Source organism: Ovis canadensis, chromosome 3 (genome assembly GCF_042477335.2).
Source record: "Ovis canadensis isolate MfBH-ARS-UI-01 breed Bighorn chromosome 3, ARS-UI_OviCan_v2, whole genome shotgun sequence".
Lineage (NCBI taxonomy): Eukaryota > Metazoa > Chordata > Mammalia > Artiodactyla > Bovidae > Ovis > Ovis canadensis.
In genome coordinates, this window is record NC_091247.1 from 175,927,518 (window position 1) to 175,954,418 (window position 26,901).

General features: G+C 41.1%; 1 protein-coding gene and 1 pseudogene across 1 annotated transcript in view; both read left to right on the forward strand.

Annotated features, from left to right (window-relative positions):
• ANO4 (anoctamin 4) overlaps positions 1-26,901 on the forward strand; it is a 444,323-nt gene that overhangs the window by 77,270 nt on the left and 340,152 nt on the right. The gene's annotated exons all lie outside the window — the stretch shown is intronic.
• Positions 19,315-25,827, forward strand: LOC138435223 (26S proteasome non-ATPase regulatory subunit 1 pseudogene; annotated as a pseudogene).

Here is a 26,901-nt window from a genome sequence, read left to right on the forward strand (position 1 = left end):
TGTGCTGAGAAAATGATAGACAGGGTCAGGGAAGCCTTTCCAAGCGGCCATGCCAGGATCTAAAGAAAAGGATGAGGCAGAGGAAACCCATACTCAGTCCCTGGGGTGGGAATGAGCTCTGCAAGTTCAAGAAACAGAAAGAGGGCCATGATCGGGGTGGATGTAGAGGCTGTAGAGTGAGGGAGACGTGGCTCTTTTTCTCTGACCAATCATGGAAGGCTTACTAGAGACTTGGAAATGAAACAGATGTGTAGATACTACAAATAGACATATATCCCATCTCATTTAACATTGTAGTGAGTTAAGTGTTGTTCCTTCCATTTCCCAGAAGAGGGAACTGGGTATCAGGGAGCAGATCTACAGAGCTAGGGCCCAAGTCAGGGCCGTTCCACTCTTCCACTGCACCCTAACTGCAGACCAGCAGAACTGGAGCAAGGCACTTGGAGTGATTAAGTGCTGAGTCACTGGACTCCTAGGCTGGCTTCCCTTAAATTATGTGATGGCTTTGGGATATTAACTATTATCAAACAATGACGACAGAGGGGTGGTAACAATACCTCCTACTACATACTTTATAAGTGCTTTACCACACAGTTCGTCATTTGTGGCTCAGAAGAACCCTCAAAGGTAAGCAGGACACGTTTTATTTTTCTTTAGGTTAAGAAATTAACCTGAAGTGACACAAGACACGGTTGGGATTTGGCTCTTCTGATTCTAATCAAGGGCCCTTTCCTTAAGCCAGAGAAACTGCTGATTGAAAGAGGACATAAATATGGCTGATAAGCTTGTCGTCCTTCAGACTTCCAGAAAACAAATATGTCCTTTTTTTTTTCAAAGTGCTTTTGATTGTGAATAAGAGGCATAAAATACAGACTTCCTCTCCTGGGTTTGTTGAGCTTCTATTGTGTGTCAAGCACTAGGACTATCAAAGGATTATAGTGAAGTAGGTTGAAATTACTAACTTAGCACAGTGCTTCTTACCCTATGATACAGGACTAGAAAAAAATGCTCTGGAAATACAAAGGAAGAAGTAATTAAGTCACTTTGGGGAATTTGGAGAAGACCTCGCCAAGATGATGACAGTGAACTAGGCCTTGAAGGGTGAATATTCGGGTTTCTCCAGGAGGGAAGCAGGAAGATTATTCTAGCAAAAACAGATAAGAATACCATGATAAAAGAGCATGGTGACTCTGAGGAACAGGCACTCATTGACTGCATCTGGAGCATGGAATATACAGGAAATAATTATGGGAAAGGAGGCTGTCGATGGAGGCTGTTTGCAGAGAGCCTTGAATGCCAGGCTCAGGCGGTGCTGTATTTGGCTTGACCATCCCAGGTTTACTAGTAAGGGGATGATGTGATTCCATTTTCTGTGTTTTAGAAAACAAGTGCCGTTGGCAAAGGGCAATGGGACTGGAACAGAGGAAAGGCTAGAAACTATTGTAGTAGTGAAGGAGAAAGATCAAAGCCCTGAATTAGTTGTAATCCCTAATTATGTGTTGAAGACATAGGGCAGTAACCCTGGGGCTGAGGGACTGATTGGCTGTGAAGGCACCTGATTGTATTTTGAACATACACACCAAGTGCTACGTTGGTACACAGACACATGCTCCTTATTTTGGCCTCCCTACACTTAGCCCAATTTTCCCTGACTCTTCAACGCATCTATTGATTTTTTTTTTTTCATCCTCAAAAAAAGGAGAAAATGTTATAAGACTGTAATCTTACAGATTCTTTCTATATGATTTGATCTTTGATCCCGTAGGAATCTTCTGGCTGAGAAATGGTGAGTGCAGTCAAATTTTTGAAGAGTTGGATGCTATGACGATATTTATGTCCTGCAGATTATTTATTTGGAACTGTTGTTGCAAATTTGAAAGCCCGCCTACTAAGCACTTTGGGGAGATTGTTCTCAGCCAGTGACCTCTGGTAGGGAAACATTAGCAGGGCAACTTGTTCTCTCTGTGTTTCAGGCCTCCTGCTGAATGCTGAAGGAGAATTCAGATATTAGATAAAGGACTATAATGTTTCTTTCAGATCCCACACATTTCTAAAATACTCTTTCCTTTCACCTTTTTTTTTTTATTAACTGAGGACCACTCATCCTGGCTTTAAAATGTAATGTAGGGTCATAGTTATTTAAAAAATCAACAAATACAGTTTGCTTGCTCTTTAATTTTTAAATTATAAGCATCAATAATTTATTTCGGTTGCAGAGAAGGGCTACATTTAATCTCTGAAGTAAAATGAGTTTTTCTGCTTTAGCTTGAATTGTTTCATTCTTCTTTCACCCAAATACACGTAACACCATGGGAAGGGTCCCCAGATGATCTCTACATTCAGTCAAAAACATCTGCGGGGAGTCTTCCATGTTCATATCAATGTTTCCATGGAGGAGAGGCAGCATTTTGAGGCTATTCTGGTGGTTCATATACTGACATTGCCCCTTGTGAAAGCTTTCAACTCCCTGTATCTCAGTTATTTCAGTAAAGATAAAATTCATGTCCTGTGAGTGCTGTGAAGACTAAAAGAGGTATGAAACCACTGCCACAAAGTCTGGCACAAATGAAGTTTCAGTAAATATTGGCTCCTTTAAACACCACTTGATAGAATTTAGGTAAGAGAGGTGCAGGCTTTACTTTCGGGAGGTTATAACTTAGTTTTCAAAACCAGTGATTGGCAGAATATTGTTTAAAATTCCTCCTTTTCTATTGATCTGTGCATCTCTTTTGATGCCAGTACTGTAGTGTTTTTATTGCTATAGCTTTGGTATATAGTCTAAAGTCATGGGGTGTGATTCCTCCAGTTCTGTTCTTCTTTCTCAAGATTGCTTTGCTTATTTTGTGTTTCCATACAAATTTTAGGATCCTTTGTTCTAGTTCTGTAAAAAATGTCATTGGTATTTGGATAGGGATTGCATTGAATCTGTAGATAAATACAATATGTTATCACTTAGATGTAGAATCTAATGAATGAATATAATAAAACGGAAACAGATTCACAGATATGGAGAATAAACTAGTAGTTACGAGTGAGGAGAGGATAGTGGAGAGGAATGAAATAGGGGTAGGGGATGAAGCGGCACAAACTCCTACATATAAAATACAATCTTCAAGGATATATTGTACAGCACAGGAAATACAGTCAATATTCTATAACTTTAAATAGAGTATAATCTACACAACTTTTGACTCACTGTTGTACAACTAAAACTAATAGAATATTGTAAATCAACTGTACCTCAGTAAAAAAGAAAATCCTTGATTCTCATGTCTCCTGTTAAGTGTCTGATGTCAAAATTGGAATTACACAGCCATTTACCTCCTTGGTGATCTAGGAAATAGGTATGTTTTTACTTTTTCTATTCAGATTGGTTACAAAGAGTGGAATCCAGGATCAGTGTTAAAGACTGAGCTTGAAGAATCCTTGACTTTCAGGATTAATACAGCTCTGTCAGAGAGTTCAGTTCAGTTGCTCAGCCGTGTCTGACTCTGCGACCCCATGGACTGCAGCATGCCAGGCCTCCCTGTTCATTACCATCTCCTGAAGGTTACTCAGACTCATGTCCACTGAGTCGGTGATGCCATCCAACCATTTCATACTCTTTTGTCCCCTTCTCCAAGTCAGTGAGCTACTTGGAAGCAAATTTCCTGAGAGAGCTTTGTTTTTTTCAAATAAATGGCAGGTATAGGTACGTAATTCAAAGTATCTTGTAGTCTGTTTTTAAAAAGGCATTAAATCATACTAGTGCAGAATTTTAGCCAAATTCTCTTGTCCATAGAAATGGCCTGCTAACATTTAAGTACTGTTACTCTGGTGAGCAAGAAACAGTCCCTGAAATTGTTGTAGTTTAATTGACTTGGATAAGTATTTTGTGATTTAAACAATTAATTGTTGCTACCTGAAATAGGAGGTATTTCTGTCTTTTGAGGAGGTAGGAGTGAAGGCCAAATTTAAAAAATTAATTGCATTTGAGTAAGTGACTGTGAAATACTTGTTTTCATTGACCCAATTGTTATAGAGATGTGCAATTATTTAATCAGCTAAGTAATTTGTACTTTTGTAGTCTTATCATTTTCATGCTTCATTGTAACCCTATGTACTCAAGGTATTGAACCTGTTCCATAAACAGTATTAATCTCAATTACTTTGGTAGCTTTAAATAATAATCCCTTATTAAATATGTTCTTTGTTATGCTGTCCGTGTTTTTGCAGCATCAGAAACTGTTGATGCTGATAAAAGCAAACATTCAGTTAAAAAACCTTTTCATACTTTAATTAATTAAAAAAATAAATGGTGCATTTATAGTTCTCAAATGATTTTGGTTATGGAAAACACCTTATTAGGCTAATTTAGAACTTTGAATCCAAAATCCAACTTCATGGCTTGGTTTTATCTAAGAGACATTAAAACAGTAGAACTGTTGGCAAGAATTGGCAAGAATTGCAGTGTTGAAATTTTGAAAAGATTTCATTTAGTCCATGGGACTATAAACTTCTTGAAGGCAGGACCCACTGCTTTTATTTCTGTGCTGCCTGATCATGTGGTTAAAAGTTTGCTGATTAGAGTGGAACCAAAGTGAATAACACAACAGAATTTGAGACTAAATCTCCCAGGCAGGTTTTGCTTGTCTAATATACATAGGATTAACCTGATGAAATCAACCTTTTTTTCGTTTCAAAAATGTCATTTTATTCTGTTCATCTTTGTGGAATACTTTTATGGCTTCCTGCTGTAACTCATTTGAGTAGTGAGTTAACTGTTTCCTTGGAATTTAGCCCTTTTCTTTTTTCCCCTGTAATTCTGCTTAAAAAAAATTTTTTTTTGAGATGTTTATTTTTTTTCCAAACTGTAAACTTTTTATTTTGTATTGCTGCTGCTGCTGCTGCTGCTAGGTTGCTTCAGGTTATTTTGTATTGGGGTATAGCCAATTAACTATGTTGTGGTAGTTCCAGGTGAATAGCAAAGAGACTCAGCCTTACACATACATGTATCCATTCTTCCCCAAACCTGTTTCCCTTCCATAGTGCTTCCTTTTACTCGTCAGTATTCAGGCTTCCCAAAGTTAGCTTGAGTCTGGGTTCAGATTGCAACACAATGTCCAAATGATCCTTCAAGTTGTAGGAAAAAAAATAAAATTAAAGACTCTATCATGTACAACACCTGAAAACAAACCAACCCAGCCACATTTGTGTCTTCCTGTTAACTCTTGGCTAGTACAAAGAGCTAATATTTCTTGCAAAGATAAAAAGATGACCCAAGATAATTTCCCCAAGTTAAACAGTTCTGAAGTTTTACTGTGGGATCCAGTTCAACTGGCATTTAACTCTAGAACCAACACCCCAATTTAATTTAACACCACAGACAGAGTCGCCGAGAGTCATACATGACGGAAGTGACTTAGCAGGCACGCATGCACAGCCAAAACGGAATGAGTACATATGAACTGAGTTTACAGTTCAATATTAAAATAGGATGGGAGGAAAGGCAGGCAGAAAAAGTATAATATTCTTTACTTGTTAGTCAGCACTACAAAATTTGCTCATTTCCCTGTTTTATTAGTCTAGCTCAGAGTTTTTCAAACTTCTGTGTGCCTATGAACTATTATACAGGTCAGTTCAGTTGCTCAGTCATGTCTGACTCTTTGCAATCTCATGGGCTGCAGCATGCCAGGCTTCCCTGTCCATCACCAACTCCTGGAGCTTAGTTAAACTCATGTCCATTGAGTCATGATGCCATCCAACTATCTCATCATTATACAGGTATTGTTACCCAAATCCACGCATTCTGTCTTATAGGTGATATAAGAAACCTCAAAAAGAAATGTCACTATCTTTATAAACTGTCTCTAATAAGTACTTCTATATATATATTATCTAGGAAAATTTATCAAAACTGAAAAGATTTTAGAGAGATCTTTAACCCATTTCTGTCTAAAAGTCTCACTTGTGAAACTGGGATCCAGGTCCCTGGTATTTCATCCTGTGTCTTGGGCATGAAGCAGCTCATGGTCCAACGTGTTATTATTGTGCTCATGGTAACTTCTCTGCTCACATCATCCCGGCTGTCTGGTCTGTGAGATGCCGGTAGATATCATTTAGGATGGGTTTCAAGGCTGGCTTCTTGTAGAGATGCTGTAGGATGCTTAAGCAAACTTCCTGATTGGTTGGTATAACTATGGGGCTTTGGGTCTTATTTTTAAAAACAAAGCAAATATTATCAGAAACTGGGCAGAAGAGGAGAAAATGCCAATCCGGCCCAACTCCGGTGGAGGCAGGGGGCTGTCCTGCCTCGCTGAGGACGGGCTGTTATCCGCTGCTCTCTTGTCACACTGACACGGCCCCCTGGCTGGGCTGATTGGTCGCTGGCAATAACTGATGGGGAATTCTGATATTCTAGCCGGTAGTTCCTCACACTCCAAAGAGGTGCCTTCCCATCTCTCTTTTCACCTTCCGACCCCGGCCTTGTGCTCAGCCTCCCCCCACCTCGCCGCCCCTGCCCCTGGGGCGGGGAGGAGAGCCCTGGGCGTGATGCTCTGAAATCCACCAGGCTGTTCGCGCTCCAGCTCGTCCTCGGGAGAGTCCTGTTCCCGACTTCTCAGGGCATCTACAGCACAAACAACTGCATGCGGGCCCGGGGTGGGGGAGGCTGAGAAGGACTTGTGTATGTTGGTTTTCTCGTCTTTCATCACTTTGTTGGCTTCATCCGTTGCCTAGATCTCCGCGGTGGATTTCTTTCTGTCTAAGACTCTGAGGAAGGATCCCTTCTCCTTCTGTTGACTCTTTCTATTTTTATGGTAAGTGCTTGCATTCAATGAGCAGCGCTGCTGCAGTGAAGTGAACGCTTAGCTAGCTCTCTCTCTTCCCAGCTAAGCTTAGTGACCTTCTCTCTGCGTTCTCTAGTGTTCCTGGGTCCACGTCTGGGGGTGGGGAGTGGGGATCCAGCTGTTGGAAATGCTGGAGGGTCGTTTGTCTGGCTTGTTTGTCTTTTTGTTTTGTTTAATTGTTTCCGTAAACGGAGCTCTTCGGCTGTGATGAAAACATAAGCACTCTCTCTTTGTCCTTGAAGCGGCAGCCAGGGAGATGTGAGCATGGTGGTAAACTGCAGCAGTGTGCAGGGGATCCGGGGAGGGCGACTGACAAATCTGGGGGCGAGATGAACCCTCGGCGTGCTCAGGTGCACTCTCTCCGAATCCGGAAGGGCCGGGCTGATCGGCCCACCTAGCGAACTGTTCCATCTTTCCCGGAGACGACGGCACACGTGTGAGTTATGTCGGAGTCGGCTGGGGGCAGCGGCGCCTTAGGCACCTGCCTGTGGGTCCACACCGGCCCTGCGTCTTTCTCGTCTTTCTCGTGGGCTTTACAACTCGGGTGGTAGCATTGGCGGCGGCGGGAGGACCCCTGTGCCGGCGGACGGAGTAGACGGCATGACCTCATTGCCTTTTCTCTTTGGAATTTCAGGGTGCCTGTTCTGCAGACGGGTCTCTTCCCATCCTCTTCCGAGGGTGGTGGTGCAGTGAGAAGAGGCATGTTTTTTTGAGTTGACAGCATAGTTTCAATCCTCCTCCTGGTAGATAAAAGGCTTGGAGGCTGTTAGAATGGTTAGACTTTGCTCACAGAACATAAGCAGGGTTGGAAGGAAGAACGTGCGTGTTGCGGTGACATCAGGCCGGCTGTTTTGTTGCAGAACATTTACTCTTAGATGTGTGTTCTGATTTTTCACCTGGTCTCTGAGGCTGCTGGCTCTGGCACCACAGCTTCGGGTCAATTATTGTCAGCTCCTGGAGTCCAGAGGAAACACATCGTGAACACAAAGTACAGCTCTATCTTGTGGAACCTGGTGTTAAAGGGGAGTCTCTTCTCATAGGGAGATGTCTGTCTTGTCTTTTTTTTTTTTTTTGGTAGCAGGTGTCTTGGATTATTTTGGTCACCGCAGCATTCCAAAGAATAAGCTTTGCAGTTCTCATTCTGCTCCTTATTTTCCCGTCTTGGACTGGAGATGGGTTATTTTACTTGATTTTGTGTGGGTTTTCTGATTGTGGTTCATTTAACTCTAGGGAGAGGGAAATGTGGGGTGAAATTTCTGGTCTTTCTCCCTGTTGATTGGGAGTTTGGAACATAAAGTTGCTTGACTGGCTTGCTCTTTCTCACCACTTTTATTTCTACCCTCAGTGTGGATTTGTCTTAAAATAGTGGTGATGACATCAGACATATGCTTTTATCTTGTTCCCTGGGTACATTTGGTTGGTTTTAGTGGAGGGTTCTTTAAATACATGAAAGCATATATTAAAACAAAGAACAAGAATTTGTAGATGTTTGCATTATATCCCAGCTTCACAGTGAAACCAGCAAATAGGATAACAGCAACAAATTAGGATCCTTGCATACTGTAACCTCTGAATCATTAAATAATGTTTGAAATACTTTCATTATTGCTTGCATTAGCTATTCTAATATCCATACTTCTCTACACTTAGTTATGGCTGGGAGCAATGTTGTCATTTAACTGGCTGACTTCTCTGCTTCCTTTGATTCTAACGTTTAGTTGTTGACTTTCAATTCTACTGGTGTTTTCTTACTTTGCTTAATTATTTCCCCTCCAATTGCAAGGATTTTTATCAGGTGCTTGGCAACTCAACTTGACATATTCATCAAGATGGAAAGAGTTAGAGTCAGCTTGGGTGTCTTGGAAATAGACCCTGCATTTCATAAGACAGGCCATTTCAGATGCATTTAGAAATCTTTTGTTTTAATTAGTGGCAACATTAGCTTTGAGAGAAAATGCTGTGGGCGTTCTTCATTTTACTGAGCAGAATATTCATCTGTGCCATCAGAATTGTATATATGCAGCATATTCACAAGTGTATTGTTTACTTGTGACTGTTGTGTACATATTTTCCATATTTGTAGCATGCTCATTTAGAGGGGAGGAGAAACATTTCTGAAACTCTGCTTTGCATTCTCCAGACAGTTTTGTTTTTTTTTTTTTTCCTTTTTGGTAGGGATTTCCCCAGTGATTCCACACCCCTCCTCCAGATAACGCCTTTTGGAATTTCTCTGAATTGGGAGATTGCATTCTTTGTGTTTGCTTGTCTCACAGCATGATGTTAGATTAATTCTTTTGCAGGGTCCCTGAAGGCAGCATATACAACCACTACAGGAAATACTGGTAAAAGCTGTGCTGAATGGAGCCAGTAACTCTTAGCCTCTTGGTGTGATGTAGTTACTGCAACATTTTTTTGTATATGTTTTTGTTTAGCTGCTATGTCTTGCAACCCTAGCAAATCGTATTTATTTGAAATGGGTCTAGAAATACCTAGATAGATGTAGATACAGTTACTCATACAAATGCCTTTAAAACAGTGCTTTTACTGTTTCTTTTGATGATGTTCTAATCTGAAACCTATAGCTTATATTTTGAGTCAGTATTTTCCATTTTTTATCTTTCTGCTTTCTTTCCCACTTCTGCTTTATGTTTTTATGCATGGACACGCATGTGTGTCCACCTGTAAACTCAACAACGATTGTTTGATTAATGAAGAGTTGGTTAACAGCTTCTCTTCCAGTAACCAAACTCTTGTGCTCAACCTGTAATCATGTAACTGAGAGAAGGAGTTGTCCCTGTTAGTATAACCACATGTGTCTGCAGGCCTTTTTGTCATTGAAACTACTTTCCATAGTTGATTACTAGGACCAGAAATAGAATCACTTTTGCATTTTAATGAATGACATTCTAGATTTGTCTAGGTTGGAATGCCCTCAAATCTTGAAATGTTTACTACTTAAAAGGTCTTTTGGTAAAGAGGGGGAGTTTATGGATGATACAAAATAAAATCACTTGATTGTGGGTACAGGCTTTCTTTGGAAATTGAATGAACTATATCATTAAGGATGTTGACTGAATTTTCCTGTGGCTTTTAAAAATATAATTAAGGTGACATATTCCTTTACCATCTCTCCATGAGCCCCCCTTTTTTTAAAGAGTAAAAAGAACATATAACTCCCACATAAAGCTGCTTAGAGGGAGAACCATTTTTTAACAGAGATTCAAACCACTTCTAACACCAGCTATGGTGATCTACTTTGAAAGGAACTTGCTAGTCAATTGGCAACTCAGACAGATTGTATAAAAGAGGAGAGATTCTTCATGAGCTGTGTTGAAGACTGCATTTTTGATCTGTCTCCCTTCTAAATTCATCTAGGACTATAGTCACCAGGTCAGCTTTGCAGAAAAAAAATCATGTACTTGGGAGCTTAATAGTCTACCCACACTGTCATAAATGTTTATGTTGCAAGTTATATCTCTTGGGTAGTAAAGGGAGTTGGCAGAATTTTGGAGGAGAGTCAAATCACAGCCCGAAAATAATGTAAGATGAAAGGGGAAAAATTCCTCCCCATACTTAGCATGAATTCTCTACTCTGGCTGTTGGCCTTTAAGTCTGAAGAGTCAAGAAACTGTTAAAAATACATAATGACAGAGTTGGTGGGCCTGATCTCTAATAGAAATCTCTGACCCTTAACTAGGCATCTGCTGAGTGACCTTTTGGCTTGCAGCCATTCTTATAGGAAGCAGACATATTGTCATACAGCAGGAATTCACTTACATTTTTCCCATTGGTCTCCCACTGGGGACCTCCTGTGAGTGTCAGAGAGGGAACAGTGTCTTTGACACCATTAGAGACCACGGGCAGTCCCAGCAGGATGTCTTCAGGACCCCAAGTGCCTTTCTGATCTCAGCCACGAACTGGCTGTCAGACTCAAACTCATAATTGGGCTTGGAGGACCAGATAATCTGAAAAGTGAAAGTGAAAATGTTAGTTGCTCAGTCGTGTCCAACTCTTTGTGACCCCATGGGCTGTAGTCTGCTAGGCTCCTCTGTCCATGGGAGTTCCCAGGCAAGAATACTGGAGTGGGTAGCTGTCCCTTTCTCTAGGGGGTCTTCCTGACCCAGGGATTGAACTCAGGTCTCCCACACTGTAGGCAGATTCTTTACTGTCTGAGCCACCAGGGAAGCCCCAGATAATCTGAGGGCTCTCCCAATCACTTAAAAATCATGAACTGTTGTTCCAGCTCTGTTTTTTTACTAGATGGGTGATTTCTAAGGCAATTGACCCAGATGAGACATTCCTGGCAGATGGGGAATGAGCTGTGCCTCCCCTTAATCCTGCAAGACCCCAGCATGTCATGGCAGTGACATGGTCATCAGAGTTACTCAGAAACATATGCTGATGTTGATCCTTCATGATCAGGGCTTATGTGGGTGTGGCGACTACCTGCTGCCCCGGGGACACCTTGAAATACCTCTCCTTGTCATAAAGGGACCTTGAGGAGTATCTTACCTACCGTCTGGTTTCATAGATAAGAAAGCTAAAGTCCTGGGAAGTTAAGTCACTATGACAGGAGAGATCTGGTAGGCACCTGGGCAAGACAGTTGAGTCAATGTGGATGGATTTACTGAGACACCAGCTCCACTCCTGGTGCGGGGCCCCTTCCACGATTCACAGCTGACACTTACTGTGTCATTCTTTGCTCACAAAACTGCTTTGTGGCATCTAACTCACTGCTGTCCATTATTTCTGGGGTTATTTCATGCAGATTATGTGGCTGTGCCAGTCAGAGTGAGTCACATCAAGCAACTGTTTATGGTCACGTGTTTATGCTTGTGCGGAAATGCATTTTTTATATTGAAACTGCTTTTCTTAAGAACATTTCAAGAATTCTAAAAACATTATGCTTGATTTCCCACCCCCTGGGCTTCAGCTGTTTCTGTTCTGTTGAGGGGGTGATGTTTAAGGATCAGTTCCATTGTCTATTTATTTACTCCAATATTCATTGAGCACCTGACGTGTCCACCCTGGTGCCAGGCAGTGGGGACCTCCTGGTGACAGCTGGATGCTGCCACTGCTCTGAGAGCGTTCAGTCTAGTGATGCTTCATGGAGTTCATCGTCTCTTGACTTTTTCAGCCAGTGGCCTGCTTACTGTTTCATCACCATTTCTCAAAGAGCCCAAGTTGAGAAACAGTTTGGCTGGGCAGTTCTTTCCTGTGATTATGCCACTGAGAAGTTCTTTCATAAAAAAGCATCGTTGCTGTCATTGCAAGGTATATCTTTACCATTTTCCAAAATAGTATTTTTAACTTGTGATTTTTGTTACCTGATTCAACAAAAGAGATTAATTAGCTGAACTTGTTTGTGCTGTTGTTGGGATTCACCAAGATGACTGTTCCATTTTTTGGCAAAACTAGCCTGATTCCTGGAACTGTAAATTCATCGTCTGGATAGCACAGCATCCATGGAACTAGCTGTAGGTTAAAGACCAAACTCCTTAGCCTTGTATACCAGGCTTGTTATAATGTACAGCCATTGCTTCTTGTTCTGCAACTTCCCTAGAACATTCCAGAAATACCAAAACATTTGCAGATGCTTACTCCTTGGAAGAAAAGTTATGACCAACCTAGACAGCATATTGAAAAGCAGAGACATTACTTTGCCAACTAAGGTCTGTCTAGTCAAGGTTATGGTTTTTCCTGTGGTCATGTATGGATGTGAAAGTTGGACTATGAGGAAGGCTGAGCACTGAAGAATTGATGATTTTGAACTGTGGTATTGGAGAAGACTCTTGTGAGTCCCTTGGACTGCAGGGAGATCCAACCAGTCCATTCTGAAGGAGGTCTACCCTGGGATTTCTTTGGAAGGAATGATGCTAAAGCTGAAACTCCAGTACTTTGGCCACCTCATGTGAAGAGTTGACTCATTGGAAAAGACTCTGATGCTGGGAGGGATTGAGGGCAGGAGGAGAAGGGGATGACAGAGGATGAGATGGCTGGATGGCATCACGGACTCGATGGACGTGAGTCTGAGTGAACTCTGGGAGATGGTGATGGACAGGGAGGCCTGGCGTGCTGCGATTCATGGGGTTGCAAAGAGTCGGACACGACTGAGCGACTGAACTGAACTGAACTGAACTTGCAGTGCTCGGAAGTAAGGAGCTCTCACTTGCCTCTGTGCCTTTGCACATGCTATTTCTCCTGAGACTAACTTTCAAGACAATCTCAGACAACATCTCCCATGGAAATTTGACACTTACCACTTTTACTGAGCCTTGTGCCCAAAGCTGAGCTAGGTAGACCCTGTCTGTCCTCTTACATACCTCGTAGGACTTGATATAGACCTCATAGGACTTTATAAACTATTATTATAATTCCTTGTCTATTTGCCTCTCTCCCAAGTAGACAGTTTGTTCCTTGAGGGCAGGGACCATATTTTCATCTCTATATCCCAAGGCCCAGCAGAGTGACTGCTGAATAGCAGATATCCAGTAATTCTTGAGTCAGAGACTAAGCAATAACAATAATTCTTGAGCAAATAGATCGAGAATCACCATAGAAAACCTAGGGTGCTGGTACTGGCAATGGCTGCTCTGTGTGGAAAACTTGATTTTTCAAAATAATGTGACTGTATGAATTGTACTGAGAAGGATAAAGAGACTGGCAGCCATCCTGTGTAATCCATTAGAAATTCTACGTGAAATCCCAGAAAACGTTTCTGCCTCCCAGTGAGTTTCAATAAACAGTAAGAATTTATTAAGTGTATTCTCTAAGCAGAGCCTTGTGTCAGGTCCCCAGGAATGAAAGATTTAAAAACAAAAAAGAAAAAAAAAGCAGTGTAATTCCTGTCCTCCAAAAAGCCACAAACTAGTGAAAACTTATTCTGTGACCCGGTTACAAGGCAGACAGAGTCTAGTAGGCTGTAGACTTCAGACACAACAGAAGTAGAAAGGTCATTTTAGGCAGAGGGGCTGGCTTGAGTAAGAAGCCACTTAGAGATGTGATGGTGGGTCAACAATGAGGTGGCTTTGGCTGGAAGGTAAAGGGAGTGGGATGGGCCTGTAGGGAGTGGGGTGGAAAATGCAGAGGAGGATGAGGAACTTTTGGGTTGGGGAGATGGCAGTGGTATCAGAAGATCTGAGTGGCAGTTGATGAATTTCTGTAAGTTGGGGGATAATAGAGTCTAGAAAAAGCCAGTTAGAAATTTGTTTGGAATCTCTCCTCGGATTTAATTAAGTCAAAAGTCTGTATTCAGCAGGGGAGAAATGCAGTTGCTTAGCATAAGACATGTGTTTCTCACCCACCCCTTTTGCTCTTGAGGGTATAGTTTGACATTCAAAGTCATCACAAGGAAGTGAAGCTGGGAAATCTAACCTAAATCAATCAGTTTTAGACCTAGAGAGAGTTGAGGACCGAGGTCACTGACGTGCCTGTTAACACACTGTCCAGAGTGTAAAGAACACCGTAGGCCCTTTGGTGCTTTTTGCTAATAATTTATGGCTTTTTTCTTTGGCAATTAGCCTTGTGCTATTTACAAAGAATATATTCATCTTACCCTGATGCTGGGAAAGAGTGAAGGCGGGAGGAGAAGGGGATGAGATGGTTGGATGGCATCACTGACTCAATGGACGTGAGTTTGAGCAAGCTCTGGGAGTTGGTGATGGACAGGAAAGCCTGGGGTGCTGTAGTCCATATGGTCGCAAACAGTTGGACATGACTGGGCAACGTAACTAAACTGATAATCATCATCTTATGAACCAGTGGGTACAGGCATGCATGAACTAGTTTCATGTAGGTAAAAAAGTAGCTTAGAAAATTTTGTGTTAGTTCATCCCTGAAGTATGATTTCTGCTGTGACTTCTCTCCTTTTTTTTTTTTTTTTTGAGTCAGGAAACATATGTTTAGGAAGTGGTGAGTAGTTAAGCTTTGTACATCTCAGAATTGGATCTGATCAGATGACTCTCCATCTTGAAAGTAACCTAAAAAAGATTGAGGAGGATCTCTAAATATCTTGGCCAGAGTATGAAAGCAAATCTTGTTTACGGAGTGAGAGATGATGAGGTAGAAGAGCTCCATTCACTCACTTACTCATTTAACGAGGGCTACTGAACGTTTATGGGCTTCCCTAGTGGTTCATAAGGTAAAGAATCTGCCATCAATGTGGGAGAATCAAGTTTGATCCCTGGGTCAGGAAGATCCCGTGGAGAAGGGAATGGCAACCTGCTCCAGTATTGTTGCCTGGAGAATTCCATGGACAGAGCAGCCTGGCATGGTGTTGCAGAGTCAGACATGACTGAGTGACTAACATGCACGCTGAACGTTTATAGTACTATGCTCCTGGCTCAGTTCTGGGCACTGAAGAAACAGGCAAAATGGTCAACATCTTGTCTTCATGGAGGAAATATTGTGATAAGAGGTGAGGAGGAAACAGATTATTTTGGCCCATACAAAGCATGTCAGATGGTGATAAGCACTATGGGGAAAAAAATGAATATTTTGTTCACATTTGGCTTTCTTTTGATTTATTTAACTTATTTGTTATGTTTGAATCATTTTCTTCATTTATTGTTTTCAGCCTCTTGTTTTTATATTTGCTTTCTGATGAGTCTATCATAAATAAATCAAAACGAGTTATTATTATTTTTTTCCTGCTACATAAGTGCAATTGTTGAAACCATTGGAGTGCTGTGAGCAAAAGTTAAAAGCAGGAATTCAGTTTCTGATCTGACTTAAAGGAAAAGTACTGTAGACATCAAAGCTCATATGAGTGTGTTTCTGAAGGGTAAAATTGTCAGAATTTAAAGGAACAGTATGGGATAGGAAGAGATCTCTCTCTCACCAGAATTTGAGGGGAGTGAATTAGGCTGTTCTTGGAGGCGGAATGTGAGCTTAGGGGACTGTGGGAGACAGAGAAATGGTGGCCATCACCAGTGAGCATAACTCATTAGGAGACGGAGATGGGAGTGAAATGAACACATGGGAAATTTAGGAAGGAATTTCAGTTCAGGAAGGAGGATAAAGCCTGTGAGACATATGTGTGTCAATGAGCAACGCTTCCAGAAACAGGTGCTGCCTAATGTAGAACATCTGTGTGAATTGGTTAATGGAAATAATGACTTGAAACAAAAAGCAGTATTTATGGATTTCTGAAATTTCCCACTCTATTTCTGTATGATCTTGAATTCAGTATCAGTGTTCCATTCTATTCCAAGCAAGCTTCCAGTCAATACTTTCTACCTTACTTCTAAAACAATTAGGATTTAAAGCAGAATATCTTCTGGTGGTGCAGAGCTGCTCTGGGGCAGTCTGGTTCCCATTCTGGCCCTGCTAGTTACTTGCCTTTGGATCTTGAGCAAGTTACTTAGTCTCTTTCTAAGTTGATATGTTGTATTTTCATTTTTATTCAGTTCAAGAAATCTTCTTTGTTTTTGGCTGCGCTGCATGCAGAATCTTAGTTCCCTGACCAGGGATCGAACCTGCACCCCCTGCAGTGGAAGCGCAGAGTCTTAACTAGTGGACCACCGGGAAAGTCTCAGTTTCTTACTCTCTTTGTATATCATTGTCTTCAATTATAAAAAGGGGGTTAACTAATATTCTCTGTTTTATAGAGTGGCTGAGTTAAATGAGATAGTACTTGGAAAGCACTGAGCACAGTGGCTGCAAGATAGTCACACAGCCTAACAGTTGTTAGCTCATTATTATCATTGCCTCTCTGCTGTTAGGAATTTGGAGAAATTCTCACATAAAAATTTACTGGCCTAGCAGAACTCTTCTTTAATAATTCAGATTGTGCTTTCTTCTTCACGTTTGTGATGAATGATTTCACATCGAAGCTTTTTGAATGGATCTCACAGGTTTTATTCTCAGTCTCTGAGAGGCTTATTGTGATTTAAAATTCACTTGGATCATAAATGAATCAAAGAGACATGTGAACAGGAGAGCCAAAGGACCACTTGGCCAAAGGGGTCAGTGGGAGGAAGATCTATTAGACACAGGAAGCAACTTTCTGTCATGAAAAGAAAATGATGAGATTGAAGAGAAAAGCACAGGATGGAAGCAAATATGATTACATTCCTTTGACTCTTGATATTCTAGAGGGTTTAGGAATGATCGCTTTTCAGATGGAATATGGTCTAGACAAACTACTGCTGCACTGTGACTTGCAGATTCCTGGAGAGAAAAACCAAGGAAAGGGGACTAGTGGAGATGGGGGCAGGGTGGTTAGAGAAGAGTAGTTATATGCCAGGAAGTATGTAAGAAATATTTCTAATAGTGGAATGCTGGGTCACAGAACTTGTGAATTGAAAATTTTATTAGCTGTTAGCAAATTGTTGTTGACTTTAATCTGCTGGGGAAAAGTAGCATCTCATAGTTTAATTTGAGTATCTTTTCATGTGACTTCTTCGTATCTTTCTCTTCTGTGCCCTTTGCAAGCTTACTTTTAAGGTTTGAGTTTTGACCTTAATTTTTAGGAGCTCTTTATAAAAGAAATTAACATTTTCTGATATGATTTTCCCCTAAATGGTTCCTGCTGTTCTGCCATTTATCTTTTGATACTGTCTATGACATTTTGGGCATAAAAGCTTTGTTTTTATATAGTTAAAGTTGTCATATGTTTCTTTCTTTCTGGATTTTGTATGATAATCAGAAAAGCCTAATCCACTCTGGGATCGTAAAATTGATTCTTCAAAAATGTCTTGTTGGACTTCTATGAAGATTTTATTTTCATGTATTTCTTTGGTTCAAACTTATTTTGCTGTAGTAATGAAATAGAAATCTGAACTTATTTTTCTTCAATAACTACCCAGTTCTCTCCAAACATTTCTTGGATGATGTGTCTTTCCCTTGCTTTTACTATGATAACTCTTGAGAGAGATGATTTTTACTTTGACCAGGGTGAAAGTGGAAGGAAAGGGTAGCATCCTATATTTAATCCTTTCTGCAGCTAGAGCTATTTTTGGAGAGTTTGCTCTGTTTTGTTGACTGTCAGTTTGTTGGATAACTGCACTGTGTTAATTTCTTTTAGTTTTCTATGGTTTAATATCTGGGATGGCTAGTCTTCTTTTATTATTATTTTTTTTTGTTCCAGGATTTTCTTATATCTTCTTACATTCTTTTTTCTATATGAACTTTGAAAATAGTTTGGTTCTTTAAAAATCATGTTTTAGAGGGTGGGTTGAGTTAAGTTTATAGATTAAGGAAAGTATTTTACGAAATTGAATTAATTCTGTCCTCAAATAGGCTATAGGTTCCCATTTATTCAAATCTTCTTTTGTGAAGCTCAGTAGTGTTTTAACATTCTTCACATGTATCAATAGTATCTTTTCTTTGAATAAATTATTTAATATGGTCTGATAAGTCCTTACTAGTCTTCACGTATTTCCAGAGTATTGAGAGATGAGAAAGGAATGGGAGTGTTCATTGAGCACTGTAGACTGAATAAATTCCCTGGGGAAAAATATTTAAAACTCCATATAGATGTAATTGATTTTTTTGTTCCTTTTTTCAAACCTCATATTTTGAATTGTTGGTTTAACCATGAAAACGTATTTGCTTTAAATTTGCAATTGAATTTGTTTTTCATACTCCCAAATTCAGAGGACCAGTTACTCTGATCCTTCCACACAGTGTCATTTTTACATTCTTACATTAACTCATTTGTCTATTAACTAACTCAGGAGACATTTAATGGGCACTTACCCAGCACTTACTTGTTACGTATTAACAAGACGTAGTTCATTAGGGGGTTTTCAACGTTCACTGGGAGACTGACCTGAAAACAAATAATGATACTGCGGCAGTGTGCTTGCTTGAAAACCTATGCATGGTAGAGTTGGAGCATAGAGGGGAGGGTTTAGGGCTGTCTTGGGCCAGTCAGAGAAGGCTCCCCTGAGGATTCTCATCTGAACTGAGACCACTTAGATGAGCTGCTTCCAGGTGGTCAATGCAGAGGGGGCTGCTCCAGGCAGAGAAGTGGGCCAGTGTGAAGACAATATGGCATAACTTGATCTGCAAGTAATTGAGCCTGTGGGGCCAGAGTAGGAGATGAGGCTTGGCAAGTAGGTGGGTGCCAGATCTCAAAGGGCTTAATATGACATGCTAAGGAGATTTTGCTATATTCTATAGGTGTTGGAGAAAACTTTGAGCAGGAAAGAGTCAAGGTCAGATTGCAGATTCCCGTCACTCTAGTAGGAGTCAAGAGGGGAGGAAGGGCCTGTGCACACAATGACTACTAGTACAGAGATTGTAACAGTGGGCCCAGTAAGACTAGTTTAAACTGGGTCAGTGGCATGAGGAATGACAGAGGAACCTTACGTGAGATTCATTCAACAATTACTCATTATGATTGCATGTGGGCCAGGCTCTGTTCTTGGCTTCAGGGATATAGCAGTATTTAATGTAGATATGCTCCCTGCTTCCAAAGAGGTTACACAGGAGACCTGCAAAGAAGCTGATCAATAAAATGTGGTAGGAGGTGGTAAGTGCAATGAACCGGAATGAAGGAAGGGAGAGTGGTGTGGAGTATGCTGGTCAGGACGGTCCTGTCAGCAACGTGATGGTTGAGCGGAGTGAAAGGAGCGAGACAGGGGATATATGAGAAAAGGGTATCCAAGCAGAGGACACAGCCAATGGACTGGCCCTGAGTAGGGACTGTGCGCGGCATGAACAAAGAATAGGGAGGAAAACACAAGGCCTGGAGCAGTGGGACAGGAGAATGAGGCTGGGAGCCAGAGGTCATGGTAGATGTTAGAGTGAGATGGGAAGCCGGGCAGTGTTTTGAGTAGAACAGTGGCAACCTTGAAAGGATCTCACTTGCTGCTGCATGGAGAACACAGTTGGGAGTCAGGGTGGAAATAGATCAGTGAGGGGACTGGTAGAGAAGTCCAGAAGAGAGGTGTCGATGGGCCGAGGAGTAGCCTTTGAGGTGGGTCTGTCTCCACACTGGAGCTGCAAGATGCAAGCACAGACTATTTTAAAGGGAAATAAGGAAAGACTAGCTGGCAAGGGCTACTTTAGCACGAGCAGTCAGTGCAACTGATTGCTGAGTGGGCCACCATGACCTCTCGCAAGGTGAACTATTGTACATCTGTATACTTGCAAACCACACTGGAATGTGTGGAATGATTCAATAGTGAATTCCCAGAATTGCCTTGCTGTGTCTAAGGCTGTGTTAAATAGGGTTAATTGAAAGTATATGAATGGTGTCTACTTTCCTGAGCAATAAAATTGATAAAGAGTCTACACTAAAATTTAACTTTAAGCAATTTCACAACCTGAGAATTTTCAGCAAAGAATAATCAGGGCCCTGATAATGAGAAATTGCCAGACTGGATTGACATGGGAGAGGGACAAATTGGGGGCACAGAAAAGGACCCACAGATCGTGAACCTTGGGAGTGTGCGGAGAAATGAATGAAACGTGGCTGAACATAATAAATTGTGTAACATTTAATTCAAGTGCTTTTAGCTAAAGAAAGTTGTTTCTAAAACCTTGGTATTCTCCATTAGCTAAAGGTTATAATATGTTTCAGAGTTAAGGCTAGTTCCCTTGTCTTTGAGAATTATCTTTGCAGAGCTATTCATTCTAAATAGTATATTTCTGTAAATCACATGGTGTTATGTCATAAAACTGAAAATACAATTATGAAAAAAAATTTATGGATCCCAATCTCTTGTCAGACACTGCCTTTTGGAGGATTTTAGCCTGCTTATAAGAATGTAAATTTCCTCTGCAAAACTGAGAATGCAAACCATGTCCCAGACTGCTCCAGTTATCATGGACTGTGGGTATATTTACACAATAGGAGTAGAAATTAAAATTGGGCAGGAGTAGAGACTTGGTCTCTACTGAACAAGGCATTTCATTTGACTGATATTCTCCAGTTAACTGTACAGTAAACCATGCACAGTCCTCATTGAGTTGGGTGGGTTCATTCTTTCTTGAATTAATCTGCCCTTGTCATCATAAGTCATGAAATTAAAGAACTTTTCAATTGTTATAGTAGTCAAAGTAATGGATAAGGAGTCCCTTTAACAAAGACAGTCGATGTGAATCCCTTATACGTAACTGAGCATGAGATGGCATTAACATTCCCTTGTTTTTATAGCCTTATATAGACTTACGTCAGTGTTACTGATATAACATGTGTGGGTATATGTATGTATATATGTGCAGACACATTTATAATTCCTCTCCTGCACAAACCACAGTAGTCCTTTTGAATTATGAACCTTCTTATTTTCTTCTTAATTCCTTACATCTAGCTTAGTGTCTGGCACAAGGTAGGAGCTCAAACAATTGTTAATCAAAACCTAAAATTGGATTTTGATTTTTGTTACTGTTTTGTTGTTTAAATACTTTTGTATCCTGTTTAGTTTTGTATTTATTTTTGGAGGCCCAAATGACTGTACCTTATATTCTTGGTACCTTGGTTTATGTGACAGTCTATAGCATATTCATGATTCCAAGCATTGAAAAAATAGGCAATATTTTAAAGGAAGTAGCTCTGTAGATCTAAAAGGATATAGAAGGAGCATGAGATTATAGGACAAAACTCCAGCCTGTGTACACATATTTAGGTCATTGTTCAGTTGCTAAGTCCTCTCTGACTCTTTGCGACCCCATGGACTGCAGCACACCAGGCTTCCCTTCCTTCGCCATCTAGGAGTTCGCTCAAACTCATGTCCATTGAATCGATAATGCCATCCAACCATCTCATCCTCTGTCGCTCCCTTCTCCTCCAGTCTTCAATCAAACATATAGGTACCTGTATGTATACTCCCTCAGGCCAGAAGGAATTTTGGCTGCTAAGAATACAAAATGGGACCAGGAATAGAATTAAATCGTGTGTCAGAATGACCTAAACATAAGCTTCGGGGGCCAAAACTTTGCTGTAAGTTTTCTGTGAGCCAGCGGGAAGAGGAAACACTTGGAGGAGTACAGAGAAACCAGTTTCTCAGAATGATTATAACTACTCTTGGCACCAACATCAGACGAGAATTTCTCCCAGGAGTCTCCATAAAGAGTACACTGTGTTTTGTTTTGAAAATCAAGTTTTGTAAGGCTGATTCTCCTAAAACATTTTTGGGTTAATAGCATCACTTCAAAGCAAACTTTTGTAAGAGCGATGGCAAGGTTCTGTTGTGGTACCCTGTTCTCTGCGGATCTGATTTGGCCCACTGATAAGAGAGCCAGATGAATTCCTTGTCCTTCCAGGAGGCTTCCCTGTGATTATTTTCCTCAACTGAAGTTTTGAGACTATTCATTGCCTTGGAACATGAGGCAGTACTTCCTGATAAGGCCTAGAGGGCAGCCATTCTGTGTGGACAATTAAGGAGAGACTTGGTGCCCTAGCGTGTGTCAAATTAAAGGTGGGGTTAGCATCCTTCAGAGTGAGCTGAGTTGCTAAGAGACACATTTGCCCGAGGCCTCCCAACATCCCCCCACCAATTTCTAATGGCAGCAGAGGGGACACCCAGCAGCTCAGCTAGGATTGTACACAGAAAATTCTACAATGATCAGACAAATGGGTAGTCCACTCCAGAGGACTGACAGTTTGGCTGCCATGGGGACCGCACGCCAGGATGTGTATGATTTGCTAAAAACAGATTGCAGCCATGAAATTAAAAGATGCTTACTCCTTGGAAGAAAAGTTATGACCAACCTAGATAGCATATTCAAAAGCAGAGACATTACTTGGCCAACTAAGGTCCGTCTAATCAAGGCTATGGTTTTCCCAGTAGTCATGTATGGATGTGAGAGTTGGACTGTGAAGAAGGCTGAGCACCGAAGAATTGATGCTTTTGAACTGTGGTGATGGAGAAGACTCTTGAGAGTCCCTTGGACTGCAAAGAGATCCAACCAGTCCATTCTGAAGGAGATCAACCCTGGGATTTCTTTGGAAGGAATGATGCTAAAGCTGAAGCTCCAGTACTTTGGCCACCTCATGTGAAGAGTTGACTCATTGGAAAAGACTCTGATTCTGGGATGGATTGGGGGCAGGAGAAGAAGGGGACGACAGAGGATGAGATGGCTGGATGGCATCACTGACTCGATGGACGTGAGTCTGAGTGAACTCCGGAAGTTGGTGATGGACAGGGAGGCCTGGCGTGCTGTGATTCATGGGGTCGCAAAGAGTTGGACACGACTGAGCAACTGAACTGAACCTCTATCAGGATGATGCTGTGACAGGGGAAGCAGCTGGCCTGGCCCTAGGTTTGCTTATGTTGGGCTCTAAAAATGCCCAGGCTATTGAGGACATGGTCGGCTATGCACAGGAAACTCAACATGAGAAGATTCTCTGTGGTCTTGCAGTTGGCATTGTGTTAGTGACGTATGGGAGAATGGAAGAGGCTGATGCTCTCTTTGAATCTCTCTGTCGTGATAAGGATCCAATTCTTTGATCTGGAATGTATACTGTAGCCATGGCTTATTGTGGCTCAGGTAACAACAAAAGCTGTTCGACGCCTGCTACATGTTGCTGTGAGCGATGTTAATGATGACGTCAGGAGGGCGGCAGTAGAATCACTTGTGTTCGTTCTCTTCAGGACCCCTGAACAGTGCCCTAGCGTTGTTTCATTGTTGTCAGAGAGTTGCAATCCTCACGTGCATTATGGAACTGCCACGGCCCTGGGCATCTGCTGTGCTGGTACAGGAAACAAGGAAGCAATTAATTTGCTCGAACCAATGACAAATGACCCTGTGAACTATGTGAGGCAAGGAGCTCTCATAGCTTCGGCTCCCATCATGATCCAGCAGACTGAAATCACTTGTCCAAAGGTGAATCAGTTCAGACAGCTGTATTCGAGTCATCAATGATAAGCATGATGATGTTATGGCCCAGTTTGGCGCTATTCTGGCCCAGGGCATACTGGATGCAGGTGGACATAATGTCACGATCTCCTTGCAGTCCAGAACTGGACACATCCATATGCCTTCTGTGGTTGGCGTCCTTGTCTTTACCCAGTTCTGGTTCTGGTTTCCTCTTTCACACTTCCTGTCATTGGCTTATACCCCTACCTGTGTCATTGGCCTGAACAAAGACTTAAAGATGCCGAAAGTTCAATATAAATCAAACTGTAAACCATCAGCATTTGCATATCCTGTACTGCTGGAAGTACCAAAAGAAAAAGAAAAGGAAAATGTTTCCACTGCTGTGTTATCTATAACAGCCAAGGCTAAAAAGAAGGACAAAGGAAAGGAAAAAAAGGAAGAGGAGAAAATGGAAGTGGATGAGGCAAAGAAAAAGGAAGAAAAAGAGAAGAAAAAAGAACCTGAGCCAAACTTCCAGTTATTGGATAACCCAGCCTGAGTTATGCCTGCCCAGCTTAAGGTCCTAAGCATGCTGGAGACCTGTAGATACCAGCCTTTCAAACCACTGTGCATTGGAGGCATCATCATCCTGAAGGATACCAGTGAAGACATTGAAGAGCTGGTGGAACCCGTGGCAACTCATGGCCCAAAAATTGAGGAGGAAGAACAAGAGCCAGAACCTCCATTGAGTATATTGATGACTAAGGACCGGAGGTGTGTGTGGAGCAAAATTGTATACCGTGAGAAGTCTCTCTGTCGATTCTTCACAAATGTTTTTACAAGGACCTGGTCTCACTTTCCCCTTCTGTTCTTAATCCCTATTTATGTAAATGACATTAAAGCTTCTCTTTATTTGAAAAAAAAAAAAAAAAAAAGGTTTAAAACAGGTATCCCTGGGGTGTAAAGAACACTTAAAGCATGGAATGTTTTGAGGGTATCAGTTCCCAGTGTCTGAACTCTTTATTTCTCACTTCTCCTTTTACTGTTACTCTTTGCCCATTTTAGCCAGGAAGTCATCTCCTTATATGTCCCAAATTTCAGTGTATTGTGCAGGGGTCAAGAATCCACCTGGGCACCAGACAAAGCAGCAGTCTGAAACATTTTCTTGCAAAGAAGTATGGTAGAATGGGCTATAAAAAGACTTCCCAACTATAACAAATGTTAGACTTCCCAGTATAACAAATGCTCCTACACTGGGATAAAGTTGTGTGGGGAAGTAGACTGAATAAAAGAATTAACGGGAAAAAAACTATATAAAATTTTTAGTTGATAGGAGCTTGAACTTGGTTATATTTTAAATGGATGATGTTGTTTATATTAGTGAAGGTTCTCTAGAGAAACAGACTAATAACATACATGCATACATATATGCACATCCGCATATGGGAGAGGTGTTTGTAGGGGCTAGGAAGGAGATATTAGGAGATTATAAGGAATTAGCTCTTGGGATTTGGAGGCTGAGAAGCCCCAGGATCTACAGTTGGCATGCCGGAGAACCAATGGGCTAAGTTCTGTCCCAAAGCTGGGATGCTCAAGACTCAGGAGCCAGTGTTCCAGTTCAAATCCAATGGTCCAAAAAGACCAACATCCCAATCCAAGGCTATTAGGAAGGAGTTTACTCTTACTTAGCTTTTTTGTTCTATTCAGCTCTTCCATGGATTGGATGAGATCCTCACATGGTAGAGTAGGGTGAGAGAAGGGAGGAAGATGAACTGCTTTCTTTACTCATTCAGACGTTAATTTCACCCTAAAACACCCTCACAGACAACCCATACTGTTTAACCAGAAGTCTGGGCCCCTTGTGGTAAAGCTAATAGAAGTTATGTTTTAAAAGTTTGCTGTTGACATTACCAGAAATTATGTTCTTTGTAATCCTATGTAAATTTATGATGATGTCAACTTAAAACTTCATGAGGGGACTTGAGACTTCAGGAGGGGATGCAGAGGTTTTTGTTTTTAATCTCAGGACATACATGAGTGAAAGTGTTTGAAAATCCAAAATCTACTCCATGTAGTATGACCGAGATAATTTTAGCCTGATACTTGTTTAACCCAAAGCAAAAACCTCAACGATAAAAAGGTAGTCTCTTCTTTAGGCAAAGAATGTAGATTCAGAACACTTCAGAGTATGACACTTGGCACTCTGTACCTCACCACCACCCTGGTCAAAGCCACTGTTGTCTCTTGACTGGATCATCGCAGCGGCCTCTCTTATTTGACCTTGACTTCTTCACTGTGTTCTCAGCACAGAAGTCTGGAGTCATCCAGTTAAAACAGAAGTCGTGTCATGTCAGTCCTAACTTAACATTTTATTGACTTTTCATGGACCTAAATAATTTCCTCACCTCACCTTGTGCTGTACTTCAGGGGAAATATGCTTGACTAGTTCACTCTGCTGCAGCTGTAGCGGCCTCCTTGCTGCTCCTTCAGCACGTCATCACTTTCGAGCCCCAGATCTTTGCACACTTTACTCCTGATGCCTATAACACTCTTCTTTATCTATCTTCTTTCCTCCAAATCCCTGCCCAGGCTCTCAGAGAGGTCTTCCTCAACCATTCTGTTTGTACTTTCCGCTTCTTGATATTCTCTGTCTCCCTTGCAGCTTAATTTTTCTCCAAAGTACCTACCATCTTCTAACATACTCTCTGGTTTATTCATTCGTCTTCATATTACCTGTTTCTGTTGACTAGACAGTAAGGATTTGGTGTGTATTGCTCATTGGTGTTCCCAGTGCCTAGACCAATACATGGTAACTAGGACACAATTGACATATCCTAGGCATACAGTAAATATTTATCCAGTGAGTCAGCCTGAATTTTATATAGTTTTCATAGGTTAAGTTCAGTATTTTATCTGTTTTCTCAACTAGCAAGATATTTAGTAAAGAATAAATAATGAATGTTAGTATAGGATCTATTTTTAATTCTCAGTTGAAGTATAATTAACAGTATATTAGTTACAGGTGTATAGATTCAGTTATAGTATAGACCTTTGAAAATATGCAAATATTTAATGTTTTGCTGGATTTGAGTTTAAATTTTCCTTTTTCCTTGAAACTAAGCTTGTTTCATTTTTTCATGTCTTTATCTTGTTTGAATTTTTAATTTAAAAGATTTGTATTTTAAAAGCTAGTTTGAATACCTGTATTTCTTAAAGTGTCTCAAGTCTGTTTTCAAATGAGTTGAGTTTGATGTGACCAGGCACGGCAGGGCTTTTTGAAGGGACTGCAAGGCCAGGGGAGGAGCTACTGCTCGGGATGTTG